Source organism: Schistocerca americana, chromosome 1, assembly GCF_021461395.2.
Source record: "Schistocerca americana isolate TAMUIC-IGC-003095 chromosome 1, iqSchAmer2.1, whole genome shotgun sequence".
In the NCBI taxonomy this organism is placed as follows: domain Eukaryota; kingdom Metazoa; phylum Arthropoda; class Insecta; order Orthoptera; family Acrididae; genus Schistocerca; species Schistocerca americana.
In genome coordinates this window covers 110,166,529-110,186,302 of record NC_060119.1, presented here as the reverse complement: position 1 = coordinate 110,186,302, position 19,774 = coordinate 110,166,529, and positions in this window count along the sequence as shown.

The window sequence follows — 19,774 nt, the reverse complement described above, 5'->3', positions numbered from 1 at the left end:
GAAATCCCTTCACAAAAGAAGACGAAGTAAATATTCCAGAATTCGAATCGAGAACAGCTGCCAAAATGAGTAACATAGAAATAAATATCCTCGGAGTAGTGAAGCAACTCAAATCACATAATAAAAGCAAGTCTTCTGGTCCAGACTGTATACCAATTAGGTTCCTTTCGGAGTATGCTGATGCATTAGCTCCATACTTAACAATCATATATTCGCTCGATGAAAGATCCGTACCCAAAGACTGGAAAGTTGCACAGGTCACACCAATATTCAAGAAAGGCAGTAGGACTAATACCCTAAATTACAGGCCCATATCGTGAACGTCGATATGCAGCAGCATTTTAGACCATATATTGTGGTCGAACATAATGAATTACCTTGAAGGAAACGGTCTATTAACACACAGTCAACATGGGCTTAGAAAACATCGTTCCTGTGAAGCACAACTAGCTCTTTACTCACATGAAGTGCTTAGTGCTACTGACAAGGAATTTCAGACTGATTCCGTATTCCTGGATTTCCGGAAGGCTTTTGACACTGTAACACACAAACGGCTCGTAGTAAAATTGCTTGCTCATGGACTATCGTCTCAGTTATGTGACTGGATTTCCGGTTTCCTGTCAGAGAGATCACAGTTCGTAGTAATTGATGGAAAGTCATCGAGTAAAACAGAAGTGATTTCAGGCGTTCGCCAAGGTAGTGTTATAGGCCCTTTGCTGTTCCTTATCTATATAAACGATTTGGGAGACGATCTGAGCATCCGTCTTCGGTTGTTTGCAGATGACGCTGTCGTTCGTCGACTAATAAAGTCATCAGAAGATCAAAACAAACTGCAAAACGATTTAGAAAACATATCTGAATGGTGCGAAAAGTGGCAGTTGACCATAAATAACGAAAAGTGTGAGGTCATCCACATGAGTGCTAAAAGGAACACGTTAAACTTCGGTTACACGATAAATCAGTCTAATCTAAAAGCCGTAAATTCAACTAAATACCTAGGTATTACAATTATGAACAACTTAAACTGGAAAGAACACACAGAAAATGTTGTGGGGAAGGCTAACCAAAGGCTGCGTTTTATTGGCAGGACACTTAGAAAATGTAACAGACCTACTAAGGAGACTGCCTACACTACGCTTGTCCGTCCTCTTTTAGAATACTGCTGCGCGGTGTGGGATCCTTACCAGGTAGGACTGACGGAGTACATCGAAAAAGTTCAGAGAAAGACAGCACGGTTTGTATTATCGCGAAGTATGGGAGAGTGTGTCACAGAAATGATACAGGATTTTGGCTGTAAATCATTAAAAGAAAGGCGTTTTTCGTTGCGACGTAATCTTCTCACGAAATTCCAATCACCAACTTTGACACCTACCTACATAGGGCGGAACGATCACCACGATAAAATAAGGGAAATCAGAGCTCGTACGGAAAGATATAGGTGTTCATTCTTTCCGCGCGCTATACGAGATTGGAATAATACAGAACTGTGAAGGTGATTCGATGAACCCTCTGCCAGGCACATAAATGTGATTTGCAGAGCATCCATGTAGATGTAGATGTTCTCCATCACATTCAATAAGCTCAGTTGGCGGTTGTTGTTGCCAAGTGACTTACTGTTCCAGTTTCTTTATTGGCAGCCGACTCCCTTACACAGAGTGCATCCGATTTTCCTCTTCTTCCGCCTGTTTGGTTTCAGTTAGTTCTCATGCTTCATCATTCTCTGACTACAATAATTACTTAAAGTACTCTGCCCACAACACAGTGTAACGGAAAACGGGTGAACAAATATCAGCACAGTAAGGGCAGTAAGGTTGCATCCACAGTATTGACTTAGATGTAGAACTGACAAGTAGATTGTAGACCGAAGAGTATATGTGAAGTTGCGTACAGAGTTATTTTACAGTATGATTCCGTTTCGCATTTCTTTAGATATGCAGCAATTAAAAGCCTTCGTGTGCGTCCACTGTCCCACTATAACATCTCGATTAAGTCTGGGAGTCACTCAGTGTACCTTAAAATTTACTTTGGGAATGTTATTAACTTGTGCAGTCGACGGTAGTAGTTACTGATTTCATGTTGATACTACACTCCTAAGTAATATGAACTACTGATTCTAAAGATTAAATCATTTCAGTTGCAATAAAATACTTTTACAATCAAAATCCAGCTAAATTCATCGTCAAGTTCCGATTGAAACGATTCATCTGTTGATCTAAGCGTGACAGTTTGAGAATTTCGGTTGGACGGAAAGCGTGTCCGCGTGGCCGATGCGATTAAGGTATCGTTCTACAGAATCGAAGCATCCGGCTTCGAGTACCAGGCTGGCAGAAATTTTCAGCTTCCAACACTGGTTTATTTCAGTCCCTGAAGGCGACTGCTGTCCTGATTTCTCATAACATAGGACTAACAATAGAGTGATCTGTTCTCATTCTATACAACTTTGGTGTCATTTCTGTTAGGGTTCACCTCCAACGACACAGCTCGAAATATCTATTACTTTAAAAAACACAAGTATTACGATATAATATACAAAATCAAAACAGTATCACGGAATTAGTCGGTTTCACAGAAACCCAAAGAAAAGGTACTGTCAAGAATGTTGGAACTTGTGTGAAACGTTCTATCATACAAAATATATATTGTCTGTCGAACTTGCAGTAGCTTCATAGACTACTCACTTTTACACTGCGTTGTTCGAACATTACGTGCTGAATTGCTTGGAATCTATCCAAAATTCCATTCATTACCGCTCATTTTTGTCTCGGGGATGCTTTTCCGCGAGTGTTAGTGTCTGTTAAGAGTCAGACACAGCGTTACGTATAGGTTTACTGAAGAAGAAACGGCAGATATGAACGTCGTGTATAATATTCACCGAATACAATGGAAGAGCTGCACAACGACCCATTGCTTTGTTGTTCGCGCAGCGACTACAACAATGATCGGGTTTCGTTTGACGGTTTTAGTTTGTTTTCTCTCGTATGCTTTGGTGATAGTGATGTATTAGATTTTTCACTGACGCAAAAGTATTTTATCATAAGCAAAGGTAAATGAAGTAACAAGCAGATAAACTGAAATTACACTATTAGTCTGTAACGAGCCCCCCGAGACCAGGGGTTCAAAATATCGAAGTTCAAAATGGTTCAAATGGCTCTGAGCACTATAGGACTTAACATGTGAGGTCATCAGTCCCCTAGACTTAGAACTACTTAAACTTAACTAACTTAAGGACATTACACACATCCATGCCAGAGGCGGGATTGGAACCTGCGACCGTAACAGTAGCGCGGTTCCGGACTGAAGTGCCTAGGACCGCTCGGTCACAACGGCCGGCAAAATATCGAAGTACTCATAAAATATCCATGAGCAGTCACCAAAAATTTATCAATGGAGTTTGGGTTCACCCTACACATCAAGTAGGTGATTCATCTCGGGACTGATACTGATAATAATCTACCAACAAGGAAGCAAGTTATCAGGACGATAAGGAATGGAAGTGAAGTTCTACGAAGTTGGAAAGGAATGTTACATATATCAGTATGGTAGAGAAACTGAAGAGATGAATAATCATAAAGTAAAATAATAAAGGAAAAAAGTGTATAAAGAAAAAAAATAAGTTCAGTAAATTTATGCATAAGGCTTCGTCCTGCTTACTCATGAAAAAGCTTACAAAGGAAATGAACAGAACACGTAGGATGTGGACACTGGTTACACCAGAAATGTCAATATCTTGGATTAATGATGTTCATAAGAAAAATAACTGGCCAATCTGCGCTTACCCGAGGGTGAGTGGTGCTAAATTGCGCGGTTGCGTGGTTCTGTGTAGGAAGCGATTTAGGATACTTGCGCAGATATCTGTAGCAATATGGCGATTACATCTTCCTCCGTCTTTCTTTTTGTTTTGGCCACCTGAAGACCACATTAACTTGGATCAACGGCTATTCGTTTGCTCTTTACCCCTGTTTAGTATTCTTTTATTCTTATACTATAAAATATTCTTCGTTCTTCTGTACCAAGGGGTTTCGCCCTGTGTCTAATTCTGTCCTAAAAACCTATGGCAGCCTTGATCTCTTATCTGAAAGTTATTCTGCTGTAAATCTATGTTTCCTGTACGTCCTCACTTTACTTATTCTTTTGTATCCCTTGCATCTAGCGTATTTTGCTTCACTTGTATCAACCTCCCATGGACCATTCTAAGGAAGTGTCCAAAGAATATAATCCTTTTTTCTCTGACGCTATCGGGGTATACAGTTCTTAACCGACGACATTTCTTCAAGCTCCCAAGATCATTATGAGACTCCTTCACTCCACAGGTTTCAGCCTCCTAAGTAATGGTATTATTACGAGTTTCAACCTACATCTGTACAAAAAGTCAGCCTTGCCATTTCCTTCCAAATCCGTCCCTAATCGATGTTACCTATGACCTCGTTGTTTGCTCTCCTCCCTCTAATTAACCAACCAACACTTGATATGTATCTGGCGTGTGGTAAGTGGTCTGTGACTGTGCTGGCCACGTTACTAAGCCCTTTCTTAGTTAAAGTCAGTATTATTGAAGAGGAAGAAGGATAATTTTTTTGTTCAGATATTGTAATCAGCGGCATGGATATTTGTCCGTAACTGTTATGCAATATTTAGTAACTCCATCAGCAGACATGTAGATGGATGCACATGAGATGACAAAATTAGGCAAGTGGAATATTACAGAACACTCTCACGGAGGCGAGGCATGGGCACAACCTCTGGCTCTGGTGTCTATTTATCGGAGGCGATAGGCCTAGCCAGGCAGTTTTTACTCTGGTTTCAGATATTGCGGACATGTCCCTCACCTTGTGGCACAACAGCAGTGTCTAATACAAGAATTTTTCATAGTATTAATGTTGTACTTTTGAGAAATGGAGTAATTTTTTATGAAATTTGTTTTGCCACTATTTTGCCAATTTTTTTATGAATTAATTTGATAATATAATTTAAATGCAATATCTAAAAGAGACTTACGTAATAATATGTAGTAAACATGCTGGTCTAGTCGGGGCGATTTGCTATTGTGAGCAATCAAAGAGTATTGATGAATTCTTCTTGGGTTATCAGCAGAGTGATGGCGTCGTCTTGTTGCAAAGATTAAATGGTGAAGTCTGACTTCGTTAGAAGATGATGGGTCCGAAACTCATTGAAACGTTGCGACAAGACGACGCCACCACTCGGCTGATAACCCGAGAAGAATTCATCAGTGTAATACTCCGATAAAGACTACAGTCGCATAAATCAAAGAGTATATTTGCAGTAGGTAACACTGCCGCCCAGCGCGGAAGCGCGAAGTGCAGTTTAGTCTACGTGAGCTACTTTGCGATGGAATCTGACGGGTCTCAGGTGTAGCGGTTGCTGGTGGCATGCACTGCGGCGCAATATAAGGTACCGCACTGTAAGGCTTGTATGTTGCGGCCAGGCATAATTACGCTGTTACTTAGGCACAGTGCCACGCTAGGTACCCGCGCGGCCTCAGGCGCCTTATCACGGTCCGCGCGGCTGCCCCCGTCGGAGGTTCGAGTCCTCCCTCGGGCATGGGTGTGTGTGTTGTCCTTAGCGTAAGTTAGTTTAAGTTAGATTAAATAGTGTGTAAGCTTGGGAATAAATGACCTCAGCAGTTTGGTCCCATAAGACCTTAAAACTAATTTCCAAATTTTTTAGGCACAGTTCACAAAGCATTAAGAGGGATTCATATGAAAGTAGAGCACTGTGCCCAAAATTGTTTACTGCAAAGCTACACTAAGAATAGCCTGTTGTCATGCATTGTCGGTGATTGTTACCTCAGGCACCACCAGCAGCCACTCACTGAAGTAAGAAAGACCAGACCAGCTTTAATACACTCCTGGAAATTGAAATAAGAACACCGTGAATTCATTGACCCAGGAAGGGGAAACTTTATTGACACATTCCTGGGGTCAGATACATCACATGATCACACTGACAGAACCACAGGCACATAGACACAGGCAACAGAGCATGCACAATGTCGGCACTAGTACAGTGTATATCCACCTTTCGCAGCAATGCAGGCTGCTATTCTCCCATGGAGACGATCGTAGAGATGCTGGATGTAGTCCTGTGGAACGGCTTGCCATGCCCCATTTCCACCTGGCGCCTCAGTTGGACCAGCGTTCGTGCTGGACGTGCAGACCGCGTGAGACGACGCTTCATCCAGTCCCAAACATGCTCAATGGGGGACAGATCCGGAGATCTTGCTGGCCAGGGTAGTTGACTTACACCTTCTAGAGCACGTTGGGTGGCACGGGATACATGCGGACGTGCATTGTCCTGTTGGAACAGCAAGTTCCCTTGCCGGTCTAGGAATGGTAGAACGATGGGTTCGATGACGGTTTGGATGTACCGTGCACTATTCAGTGTCCCCTCGACGATCACCAGTGGTGTACGGCCAGTGTAGGAGATCGCTCCCCACACCATGATGCCGGGTGTTGGCCCTGTGTGCCTCGGTCGTATGCAGTCCTGATTGTGGCGCTCTCCTGCACGGCGCCAAACACGCATACGACCATCATTGGCACCAAGGCAGAAGCGACTCTCATCGCTGAAGACGACACGTCTCCATTCGTCCCTCCATTCACGCCTGTCGCGACACCACTGGAGGCGGGCTACACGATGTTGGGGCGTGAGCGGAAGACGGCCTAACGGTGTGCGGGACCGTAGCCCAGCTTCATGGAGACGGTTGCGAATGGTCCTCGCCGATACCCCAGGAGCAACAGTGTCCCTAATTTGCTGGGAAGTGGCGGTGCGGTCCCCTACGGCATCCCGCATGCCCACTATACGCCCTCGCTCAGAGTCCGTCAACTGCACATACGGTTCACGTCCACGCTGTCGCGGCATGCTACCAGTGTTAAAGACTGCGATGGAGCTCCGTATGCCACGGCAAACTGGCTGACACTGACGGCGGCGGTGCACAAATGCTGCGCAGCTAGCGCCATTCGACGGCCAACACCGCGGTTCCTGGTGTGTCCGCTGTGCCGTGCGTGTGATCATTGCTTGTACAGCCCTCTCGCAGTGTCCGGAGCAAGTATGGTGGGTCTGACACACCGGTGTCAATGTGTTCTTTTTTCCATTTCCAGGAGTGTATTTAGAAGTATATGGAGGCTAACCAGGGAAGTCGTTTCATTCTGTGAATAATTACCAATGTATCGTTAACGCTGTGCTACAAGTGCTTTAACCTGAACAAATGGCTGGTTCAAATGGCTCTGAGCACTATGGGACTCAACTGCTGAGGCCATTAGTCCCCTAGAACTTAGAACTAGTTAAACCTAAGTAACCTAAGGACATCACAAACATCCATGCCCGAGGCAGGATTCGAACCTGCGACCGTAGCGGTCTTGCGGTTCCAGACTGCAGCGCCTTTAGCCGCACGGCCACTTCGGCCGGCTTAACCTGAACAGTTACCAAGTAAAGTCCTATACTGGGTTTCACGGTTGATGGTTAAAAGGCTAAAATTGCTGAGCTAATTTAATTCTGATGATTTCTTTAAAAAAGCGAAAGTTATCAAAACTTAAAAAATAAATTGAGACTGATAATAAAGATAATATACTTCGTTGCTCAGCGAAATCGTCAGTTTCTGAAACTAGTGTTCAGTGACTGACAAAAAGTAATTTTAGTGAGTTTTTAAAGATTATTGTAGATCGGAATGTTTAATTTGTCTGTGTGATCAATAATTTGGGCCCTCACTTCCAGGATATGTAACGGCATTATGCAAATGAAAGCTACCCGCTAATAAGACATATTTTGCTTAACAGAAAATATTTATTTAATAACAATCACAACAGCAGAAATATTAACAGTAGGCATTATGGTACCCTGCGTGAAGCTATTTATTACGCAAACTGATTGTCAAACAACTAGTAGTCAAGTGCGTATGATTAGCTCAATTTCCTTATTTATTTCACAATTACATTTATTTCATGTTGTTACCTGTGGTTTTGAATCTGAGGTCGAGTCAGTGATATTGTCCCCGTTCTCGCCTCGTATTAATGGTGAATAATGATATGAAAAATGAAATCTCTTCGTCGAGTCAATCACTGGATAATAAAGTAAGTTCGTTGGATACGAATATTGGTAAATAAAAGAACTCTGACCCAACAAATGGACGATAAAGTAACTAAGAACATAAATAAACTAGACAGTAAATTTGACAGTAAAATGGTAAGCAACGAAGTCTGAAAAACGAAGAGAAGAACTGTACGACGGCGTTAGCAGTAAAATAACTGAAGATCTAGACGCTATTCGTGCGAAATTAAAGATGAAAGTAGAGCAGAAAATTAAATGGTAATTGAAGAACATGAAAAAATGTGTAGCGAACTAGATCGATCAGTGAAAACTTTCAAGTGACAGGTCGATAAAGTTTAAAACGAGACAGAGACTAGATTACAAAAATCGTATCTGCTATTAACACTAATGTGCAGGGTAGCTTTCAGACATTAGAAGTTAGCGTGAATCTCAAACTGGTAGAATTTAAAAATAAAGAAGTAGAGAGTTTGAGGTCTGAAACTAATAAAATCAAAAAACAAATGAAAAGAGCTAGAGAATGTGAAAAATTTGGCTGCTGCACTTACAGTAGTAAATACATCCCAAAAGGCGAGGTCCATCGCGTTATTTTTATGGACGCACGCAGTAAAGTAGTCCCTTCAGGGTTACCTGATGAGAATCGAGTTCGAACTGCTCAAACAGAAATAAACGGGGACGCGAGTAGCTGGGCAGTCCACGCTGTGGGCAGTTGCAGGACGTGACTTTTAAATAAGTTTGAGGAAAAATTTTGATCTGTAGATAAACAAGACCAAGTACTGTGGGAATGTATGTAAACTTCTTCATACTGATCAGACAAGGAGACAAATATGAAGTCATACCGCGAGGAATTGTTTAAAGAAAGTCGAGTACGTAAGAGACCAGATGTCGAACAGGAGCATGTCAACGGTACTGAGCGGAAAATCGCCGTGGAGTGTACGAGGCTATTTAATGAGCGAAAATGACAAGACATCTTTCCTGAAAAAGGTAGGTGGCATTGATGCTTGGTACCGAGACCTTGAAAATTAATGCCATAGCAACAACAATCGCAAAAACAGGAACAACTTTAACAGCAATAACTGTTACAATGATTATGAGTTGAGACGTGCTCATGTGAAAACAGGTAGAAGGAGAGGAAGTGATGGTGGTCGCGGAAGAGGAAATCAGAATGGACGAATGTGTGAGAATTACTGTCCGGGAAACGGAGATCCGTTACAGTAATGCGGCACACTGGTGCGGTGAGTAGCATGCGGCCCCACCGTCAAAACAATGTTACTGTACCAGTAGGAATAGACCGCTTAGTTACCAACGAAATAAAGCATTGTAAACATGAGCAGGTTCAAGTAAGGAACAGTGCGCATGAATGTTAATGCATGGGCAATGAATTTCGTGGAAAAAGTAAATCAATGCGGATGAAATCACAAGTGTTGTCGGAGAGTCATCGGGTGCAGCACATACAAGTAGTACTGCGGTGCCGATAATGGATCAGTGTCCAGTAGCGAAGAAGCGTGTTGTTGTTCAGCAGGTCGAGTCAGCAGGCAAGGAGAAGAAATGGCTAATGCAGTTGAGTAAAATTTGCGATGGGATAGAAGAATGGAAGAGACGTAGGAAAATAAATTTCAGTAGGAAGAAAATTAAGAGTAATGGTAATTATTAAGTGACTGAGACGAAGGGAGCGAGCAATCTGAGAGAAATGACGTGCGGTCAAGATGAAGTTGATAAGAGTATAATGAGTTAATGTTGATGATATTAATGAATATAGTGAGGAGGAGGGGCCACGTGAAGCACGAGTGAAAAAGAATTTAGCAGATGTCATTTCCGATTCATTCAAAATCGACAGATTTAATGAGATAGCAGGGAACTGAATATAGGGCAAGAGTATATAGCTTCTGACAACCGTATGAAATAAGCGAAGCGGATGGTTACAATAGCTAAGAAGTCAAGGTTGATGTGATACGTTCACATGACAGCGATATAGCGTCCCCAGTGCCATATTACGAAAAGACAATATTTATAAAGAAGACATTCATAATTTGTAAGAGATTTTTTTTTTTCTCATGTAGCCTTAAAATAATAATTTCTCTGTGTAGGTTTAGATTGCAAAGAAATAATTTATGACAGAATGATCTAAAGAGACGCCCAGTTACACTCTTTTGTTAATTTTTTAGTCGACCTTACTTCCTCTTTTGTCTTGAATGTGTCTAGAAGGACATCTTGCGTGTGCTGACGAATGTAAGCATATTTGTATGAGTTAAGCATATAATATACTGATTTAAATTTATTGTTCACTTTTAATTTGTAAGAGGTGATCCCGATTTCATGTCCGCCTTCCTTGAATTAACCTGCATTCAAGTAATTTACAGCTCAACAATCGCAGCGGCCGATGCAGCCAACGACGCCATTACGTGGCGATATTAACTTATGAAAAATTAGCGGAAGCGGAAAACTCGCCCACTATTAGCATAATATTAATTTTTCTCCACAGCCGCACGAAGTTGCAGAAATACTTAGGTTTAAGATTCTTATTTTCAGTAGCATAGCCGAGACCCAGAGCCAGGACTCTGACTACAATACAATGGTTAACGGAGGTAAGAAAAATACTCTCGCGCGTGTGTGGGCCGCAATTTTAATTAATAACTAAAGATTTCTTGCTTTAAAGTGAACTGACTAGCCGAGTTTATTACATTGTTCAACTTAAATATCATTTTTATTAAGGCCCACCACGTAAGTCGGCAACAATCAAAAAATAATAATAACAATAATAATATATTAAATTACGACGGCCGACGGACGCGAGATTGGCGCCGCAACTTTGGGGCCCGATTAATATGATTCTATTGTAATGAATGTAATTATGTATGTGTCTAATTGTTGTAAAATATTAATGCTTGTATGAATTCTTTTACATGTACAACAACAAAACCACACCCTGAGGAGATCTGGAGAGGAAAAAGTGTAGAAAAGAAAAAGGATTGCGAGAAAGAAAAATAAGTAAGGTAAGGCCTATTGTGCAAGCATCCTGTGTAGCTCTGTGCGGAATATCGAACCCATGTGCACATGAGATACCTTCGGTGTTTTGTGTATTTATGTGTTTATTTTTGGAGGGATAATTATTCGTTTTGTGTATTTATGTGTTTATTTTTGGAGGGGATAATTAATCGTGTGTGTATCAGTGTTAAAGATTCGTCAGTGGCTTAAAGTGAATTTAGTATGGGTAAGATAGGACAACCTAAAGCATCCGTACCAGAAGAACAAAATTCTGTTAATATGGAAAGTGAGGATCATTTGCAATACGTAAACGAATTCCAAGCCACCGCCTCGGATAACATAATTTCCGGAGTGGGGGGCGAGGATCTGTGGACGGTGAATGACGCTCCACAGCAGAATGGGAATAGAGTAACAACTCCACTGCCTGGGCAGGGGGGCCAATCGAGTGCTAGATTAAGCGGGGCACCAGTATGCTCACCGATTGCAGACCCATTTGCAGAATTTCTGCGCAGGTTAGAAGAAAGAGATAGGGAAAGAGATCAGAAACTGGCTCAGATGCTACGTGAGCAAGAGCAGCGCAATGAAGCAAAACTAGATAGGATCCAAAGCGAACTAGCCGAGATGCGGGACGCGTGCAAAGAAATACCCGATCTTGTGCAAAGCTTAGCCGGCGAAATGCAAAAATTACAGATATCGCAGGCTAGGCTTGAAGATAATGTCCAGACTTTAACCAACCGCGTAGATAATGTGGAGATAGATGCACGGAAAAGTATTGACGCATATTTGGAAGTGCAAGCTCAAAAAGTAGAAAAAGAATTAAATGAATGGCTAGAAGTAAAGGATCGCGAGATATCTGCAAAGATTGAAAGCGACGTAAAAACAGCTGTAGAACAAGCGACTGCGGCCGCGAGTGTAAATATTGACGCTAGTGCTGCCGCACTACATGCCGAATTAGCACAGATCAAGTCCCGTGTGACTGCGGAGTTGCCAAATTGGCAACAGGAGGTCGCGCGGAGACTGTCTGCGTTGGAAAGCAATGTAAACAGTGGCGGACAGATCATGAATCAGACTCCGCGTACTGATTACTATAATAACGCTGACGGTAGCCAGGGTGCGAGTGCGCAACCGCAACCTAATGCGAATTATGAGCACGAACAACATGCGATACCGTGCAGCGTACATCACGAAGTGATGAATGTCCCAGAATGTAGCAATCAGATATGCAAAAAAGAGGACAATGTAATAAAACACAGGACATTCCAACCCTTCAATAGCGAAAAACGAAATGTCCACCCTGTTGTATTTATTAAGAGCTTCAGGAATGTGTTTCCCAGGACATGGACGGAAAGACAAAGAATACAGTTCGTGGTCTCCTTTATTCAAGGTGACGCCGCAATGTGGGCCACCGACGTGTCCGAAAAATGTCTAACGATGCAACAGTTTGAAGGTGCATTCTTGCAAAAATTCTGGTCCGATAGCGTCCAAGAAAGACTACGAAAGGAGTTGTACAGTCCAGAAATGTACAATCCTAAGATGGGAACGTTACGCAAATATTTCGAAAAGTATATAAACAAAACCAGGTACTGGGACGAGCCAATGTCCGATCGTGACATAATCAGATTAATAAAAATGAAGTTGCCCAGTGAAATTAAAAGATATTTCATCAATGTGCCGGAATACGATATAGAACAATTCATGGAAATAGTGGATTCTGTTGACTTATTGATCGAAGATATGAAAACCGAAAACAAGTGGAACCATGCAGGCTATAATCAACACAAAGCCGATTACAATAGCAGCCATAGTAATGGTAGTAACTTAGTACCAAATGGTAACGGGAATAGGCAAGAGCACCGGCAACAGAATCGAGGCACAAACAATGGCAATGGTTATAACGGCAACGGTTGTAATCGTCAAAATCGAAAGAGACATCATGATGGACGCATGAGTAATGGATATAATGGTAACGGCAATCCGCAATGGCGGAACAACCGAAACCAGTGGCGTGGTCGTAACGAACCGACACCACAGTGGCAACAAAACACAGCGCCACAATGGAACGCCAACCCAGGTCCATCACAGAACATGTCAGGAAGTTACAACCGACCACCGCAAAACCAGAGCCATACACAATATCAAAATACACCAACGGGGAGGCAGGGCGGCCAACCCAACAGTAGCAACAACAACAACCAGAACCACAATGTGAGGTTAGTGGAAGTGACAGACAACTGTCAACCCACTAATGCTCATCCGTTAAACTAAAGACAGCCACAATACGCTCTCCGTTGTTGGCTGCAGGATGGTGTAGTGAGGGCACATTCACAGACGACAGCCATGAACTTTGTATGCTGAGATACAATGAAGGAACAAAAATAGAAAAGGAACTTGTAGACATACCGCAGACATGTAACCGAACCGACAAAAGTGTTGTGCAGGCTATATTGCAAGCAGATATGTATGGAGCACCAATACACATAATAGTCGATACCGGTGCGTCAACCAATGTCATGAGCGCAAATTTTTACAAGTACTTGAGTCAAAATAATAGAATACCAGTATTGCCAGTGAAGAATTGTCGTGTTACAGGTGCAATAGGTGCACAATCTCATATCATAAAGCACCAGGTGCAAGTCGAGTTTACGGTAGGAAATGAAGCAATGAAAAGCTCGTTCCTAGTAGTTAAGGGATTAGGTGTTGCTTGCATCCTGGGGATGGAATTTTTACGCCAGAGGGACGCAAAAATCGACCTCTTGTGCGGGGAAGTAAGCCTTATGAATGAGGATAGACGTGTAATTTTGCCGTTGTTGAGGACACGGGAAGTGCACGGTAAATATTGCCGGAGCTTTGAAACGAGATTCGAAGGAATACAGGTAATGAATTTATATTCTGACTTAAGTACAAGACAAGTATATTATAAAGAATTTATTACTGAAGATAAAGAGGAAAAAAGGAAACTGATAGCCATGAAAGTTAGGGAGTCAGAACATTTGACTGAAGCACAACAAAACAAATTGACTCAGCTACTTACAGATTATGAGAATGTGTTTTCGGAAAAACCCGGTGTTATCGAGGGCTACACCTATAACATCGAAGTGGTACCTCACGTTACTTTCTGTCATGCAAACTACACCATTCCGTGGTCAAATAAGGAGGCAGTTACCAAGGAAATAAGAAAAAATACTTACAAAGACTTAAAGAAGTTCGCTCAGTAGAGCAACGTTTACATTTGTATGTAGTAGGTTAAGTTTATAGTGTATTTGCTTTCTGTGTGTAAATGTTCCGATTTTAGTGTAATATTTAAAGACAATGAGGCACACAAGATTAGTGCGATTCAATTTTGTAGATGTTAAGGAATAATAGTATTTTTAAGCAATTGCATTTTGAAAAAAAAAATGAACGTAGGTTTAAGAATATGTTAAAAATTTCATGTTGAAAAATGCTTTAAAAATATTTTAAAAAAAATTCAATAGCATGTAATGATGAAAGAATTTTTCATTAGTGTGTCATGAATATTTTTGAACTGTAGTAGTAATGAAACTTATGAAAATTTAATATTATAGTGTATATGTTGTTCTATGTATTTATGTCTATACCGATCTTGAAATATGCTCAAGCATAATTTACTTAACAATGTGAGTGCAGGGTGTACATCACCCAAGGTACCTCATGTGTTGTGGACAAGGTACAAAGCAAATCAGTAAACGCGACTACCGCTAAGCACTGTTAAAATATATTACCATCTGCTAAGGCAGAGATTTGCACGAATTTGTAGTGTAAACAAAAGTCACAAATCTAACATTAATCTAGGAACTTGCACGCTAGGCCTAGATTATAAAATGTCTACAATAATGCGAGAGGCAAAGTTTTGTAAAGTCGAGCCTGGCTCTGGAGAGCAAGTACGCAATGAGTGGGCAGACATGACATGGGGACTTACCTCAGATGAGACGGAAATACAATTGTATGGTCAAAAAATCTGAAGGCAAGTACGACTCTAAGTGGAAAAGGAAAAGAGACAAGTAGTGCGAGAGACTGGTAAAATCCAGCACAAGCCAAAATCCAGTTCAGACTGAATGAAATACATTAGTGTTTGTGAACTAATCGAAACAGTTACTTTAAACAGTGTGAAATACTGTGAAGGTGAAACTGTGATATGGACAGTGAAGTGCTAGTATTGAACGTTCAACAGCGGTGAAGACGCCAAACGCCAATATTACGCACGAAAAACTGTGAATTTACTATAAATGTGAACTGTTAACGTGAAGTGAACCCACAGTCAATATTTTTGGGACAGACTGTAGTTTCAGTGAGCACAATAATGCGAAATTGGAATACGATGCGTGGACTGTTGCAAAACAGCGACCGCAGAAACGGCGAATGTTTGTGCTAAGCTCGTATTGGGACACTCACCAGTGCCTGCGAGTGCGGCGAAAACATAAATAATTTTATCAAGACAAAAACTGACGTTGTAATGGAAATAGTATTGCATCAAAACTGCATTCACGGGAGAAGGTCCATGTCATGTTTTCTGCAAGACAGTGCTAGCTTGACACTCGGAAACTGGCGAAAACTTAACAACAACTGCCGCACTAATAAATGCTCCTTTCCCACTAACGTAACCATCTGCAGCGGGAAACAAATATTACGTTGGTTGTGTGTGTGTTTCATGTACTACGTCGGAGACGCGTAGCAGAGCTGACTCCTGCCAACAAGAGCGGGGGGCGGATATCATCCCACTCCGCCACGCCTGGCCGAGACAGAAGCGCATCGCCAACGGTGCAGCCGATCAGCTGATTCTGACGTTCCGCGACGGCGAGACACACGCTGGCGTCGAGGGGGCGTTGACCTCTCCGCAGCCGCCGCGAACGCCGAGCACCGAACACACCAACCGACGCCGTCGCGAGCCAAACGTCGCGGCGTAGATCATCAACGACACCGCAATCAATTGTTTTAATGACCTCATTTTTTGCATAGTGCAACAAAAATATTTGTATGCACATCCTGTACTCCAATGACATTCCAGCAACAATTAAGTGAAAGTGACCAAAGCAGTTAGTCTGTCGCTCCGCCGAGGTTTTCCCCAGGTTTCCCTACGGCCGCGCCAAATGGGGAGCGAACAGTTGACACCCCTGGGACTTCAAATATTCCGGACTAACTCGTGGTTGTATACCTTGAACCTCATCTGTATTACACTTTGTGTGCAACACACCTCAGTAATTACAACATACGATGTGACATATATAGACTATGAAAGGAAACTCTGCGTGTGGACACTGTGGACATGAAAGTGGAAATATTTATGTCAAAAAACACGAACATTTTTTATGACATAAACATTTCGGGGGGCAATATAGCGTCCCCAGTGCCATATTACGAAAAGACAATATTTATAAAGAAGACATTCATAATTTGTAAGAGATTTTTTTTTTTTCTCATGTAGCCTTAAAATAATAATTTCTCTGTGTAGGTTTAGATTGCAAAGAAATAATTTATGACAGAATGATCTAAAGAGACGCCCAGTTACACTCTTTTGTTAATTTTTTAGTCGACCTTACTTCCTCTTTTGTCTTGAATGTGTCTAGAAGGACATCTTGCGTGTGCTGACGAATGTAAGCATATTTGTATGAGTTAAGCATATAATATACTGATTTAAATTTATTGTTCACTTTTAATTTGTAAGAGGTGATCCCGATTTCATGTCCGCCTTCCTTGAATTAACCTGCATTCAAGTAATTTACAGCTCAACAATCGCAGCGGCCGATGCAGCCAACGACGCCATTACGTGGCGATATTAACTTATGAAAAATTAGCGGAAGCGGAAAACTCGCCCGCTATTAGCATAATATTAATTTTTCTCCACAGCCGCACGAAGTTGCAGAAATACTTAGGTTTAAGATTCTTATTTTCAGTAGCATAGCCGAGACCCAGAGCCAGGACTCTGACTACAATACAATGGTTAACGGAGGTAAGAAAAATACTCTCGCGCGTGTGTGGGCCGCAATTTTAATTAATAACTAAAGATTTCTTGCTTTAAAGTGAACTGACTAGCCGAGTTTATTACATTGTTCAACTTAAATATCATTTTTATTAAGGCCCACCACGTAAGTCGGCAACAATCAAAAAATAATAATAACAATAATAATATATTAAATTACGACGGCCGACGGACGCGAGAGCGATAAGGAAGGTGAACCTGCCGATTACATAAATATATCGATTGTAAAACATATCTTATGTCAAAACGAGGAAAGAGATAGGGGAAAACTGAAACAACCCCCATTTAAATTAGCACAAAATGAAACTACTATGCTGGCTAACCTTGATACACCTCTAAATATTAAAGTTGAGCTGGTCTTACTTCAGTGAGTGGCTGCTGCTGACGCCTAATATAATAATCGCCGACAATTCATGGCAAACAGGCTCTTCTTAGCTACGCTTTGCAGTAAACAATTTTGGACCGTCGGTCCTCTTCTTTAATATTGATTCGTGTTGATGCTTTTTGCACTGTGCCTAATTAACACCATAATCATGACTGGCCATAATAGACAATGCTTCCAGTTTGGTACCTTAGAATGTGCCGCAGTACATGCCGCTAGCAACCGCTACGCCTAAGCGCTTTTGTCAACTGTACAACAAATCGCTCCAGATTCAACTGCACTGTGAGCGTTCGCGCACAGCGACGATAATCCCTACTTCAAATACACGCTATGACTGTTCACAATAAAAAATCGCCTGACTAGACCAGCGTGCTTACTGCTTCTTATTACGTGATTGTTTTATACATACAGCATTTAAATTACATTATCATATTCATTCATAAGAAAATATTTACAAAATAGTTACAAAATATATTACACAAAAGTTACTCCCTTAATCAGGATTCAACAATGATACTGAGAAAATTTCTATTATGAGATACTTTCTTGTTGAGTTGCATATGTCCCGCGTTTCATTGATCTATAGTGGCACATGTAGACTCGAGGAAATGTCCAAACATCAACAATGAGTGGCTAGCATTGTTCATGTTTTATTAGCGACATATTAAAAATCTAACTAATTATATTAGCAGGTTGCCCTCCATGGGATTGGAGCACGCAACGACTCTGGTTATATTGGGTTAGATAGAACAGCAATCAGTCGGGAATTAAGTTGTTTTAATATGACATTTATAGTCAAAACGCAGATCAGATTTCGACCTGTCAGGTCATTATCAATGCAGTGCGGAATTGTAGCAGTTTGTGCTCAAGTGAATGCTTACACAGTTCACCGCGGAATTGTAGCAGTTGTTCGTGCTCAAGTGAATGCTTACACAGTTCAATGGTTCAACTGTGTAAGCATTCACTTGAGCACAAACAACTGCTACAATTCCGCGGTGAACTGTGTAAGCATTCACTTGAGCACAAACAACTGCTACAATTCCGCACTGCATTGGTAATGACCTGACACAGTTCGATATCTGATCTGCGTTGTGACTATAAATGTCATATTAAAACAACTTAATTCCACGACTGATTGCTGCTCTGTCTAACCCAATAATTATTTTAGGCTGTATTTTGCTTGAAACATTTTACACTATTCACATGACATCCCTTTGCAGTTAACATCTTATCTGGTACAAAATATTTTATCTGATACACAGGTTCACATACACTACTGGCTATAAAAATTACTACACTACGACGATGACGTGCTACAGACGCGAAATTTAACCGACAGGAAGATGATGGTGTCATATGCAAATGATTAACTTTTCAGAGCATTCACACAAGGTTGCCGCCGGTGGCAACACCTACAACGTGCTGACATGAGGAAAGTTTGTAACCGATTTCTCATTCGCAAACAGCAGCTGACCGGCGTTGCCTGGTGAAACGTTGTTGCGATGCCTCGTGCAAGGAGGAGAAATGCGTACCATCACGTTTCCGACTTTGATAAAGGTCCGATTGTAGCCTATCGCGATTGCGGTTTATCGTACCGCGACATTGCTCCTCGTAATCGGTGGGTTCAGGAGGGTAATACGGAACGCCGTGCTGGATCCCAACGGCCTATTATCACTGGCAGTCGAGATGACAGGCATCTTATCCGCATGGCTGTAACGGCCACGTCTCGATCCCTGAGTCAACAGATGGGGACGTTTGCAAGACAACCACCATCTGTACGAACAGTTCGACGACGTTTGCAGCAGCATGGACGATCAGCTCGGAGACCATGGCTGTGGTTACCGTTGATGCTGCATGACAGACAGGAGCGCCTGCGATGGTGTACTCAACAACGAACCTGGGTGCACGAATGGCAAAACTTCATTTTTTTCGGATGAATCCAGGTTCTGTTTACAGTATCATGACCGTCGCATCCGTATTTGGTGACATCGCGGTGAAAGCACATTGGAAGCGTGTATTCGTCATCGGCATACTGGCGTATCACCCGTCGTGATGGTATGGGGTACCATTGGTTACACGTCTCGGTCACCTCTTGTTCTGACTGACCGCACTTCGAACAGTGGACGTTACATTTCACAAGTGTTACGACCCGTGGCTCTACCCTTCATTCGATCCCTGAGAAACCCTACATTTCAGCAGGATAATGCACGACTGCATGTTGCGAGTCCTGTACGGGCCTTTCTGGATACAGAAAATGTTCGACTGCTGTCCTGACCAGCACATTCTCCAGATCTCTCACCAATTGTCAACGTCTGGTCAATGGTGGCCGAGCAACTGGCTCGTCACAATACGCCAGT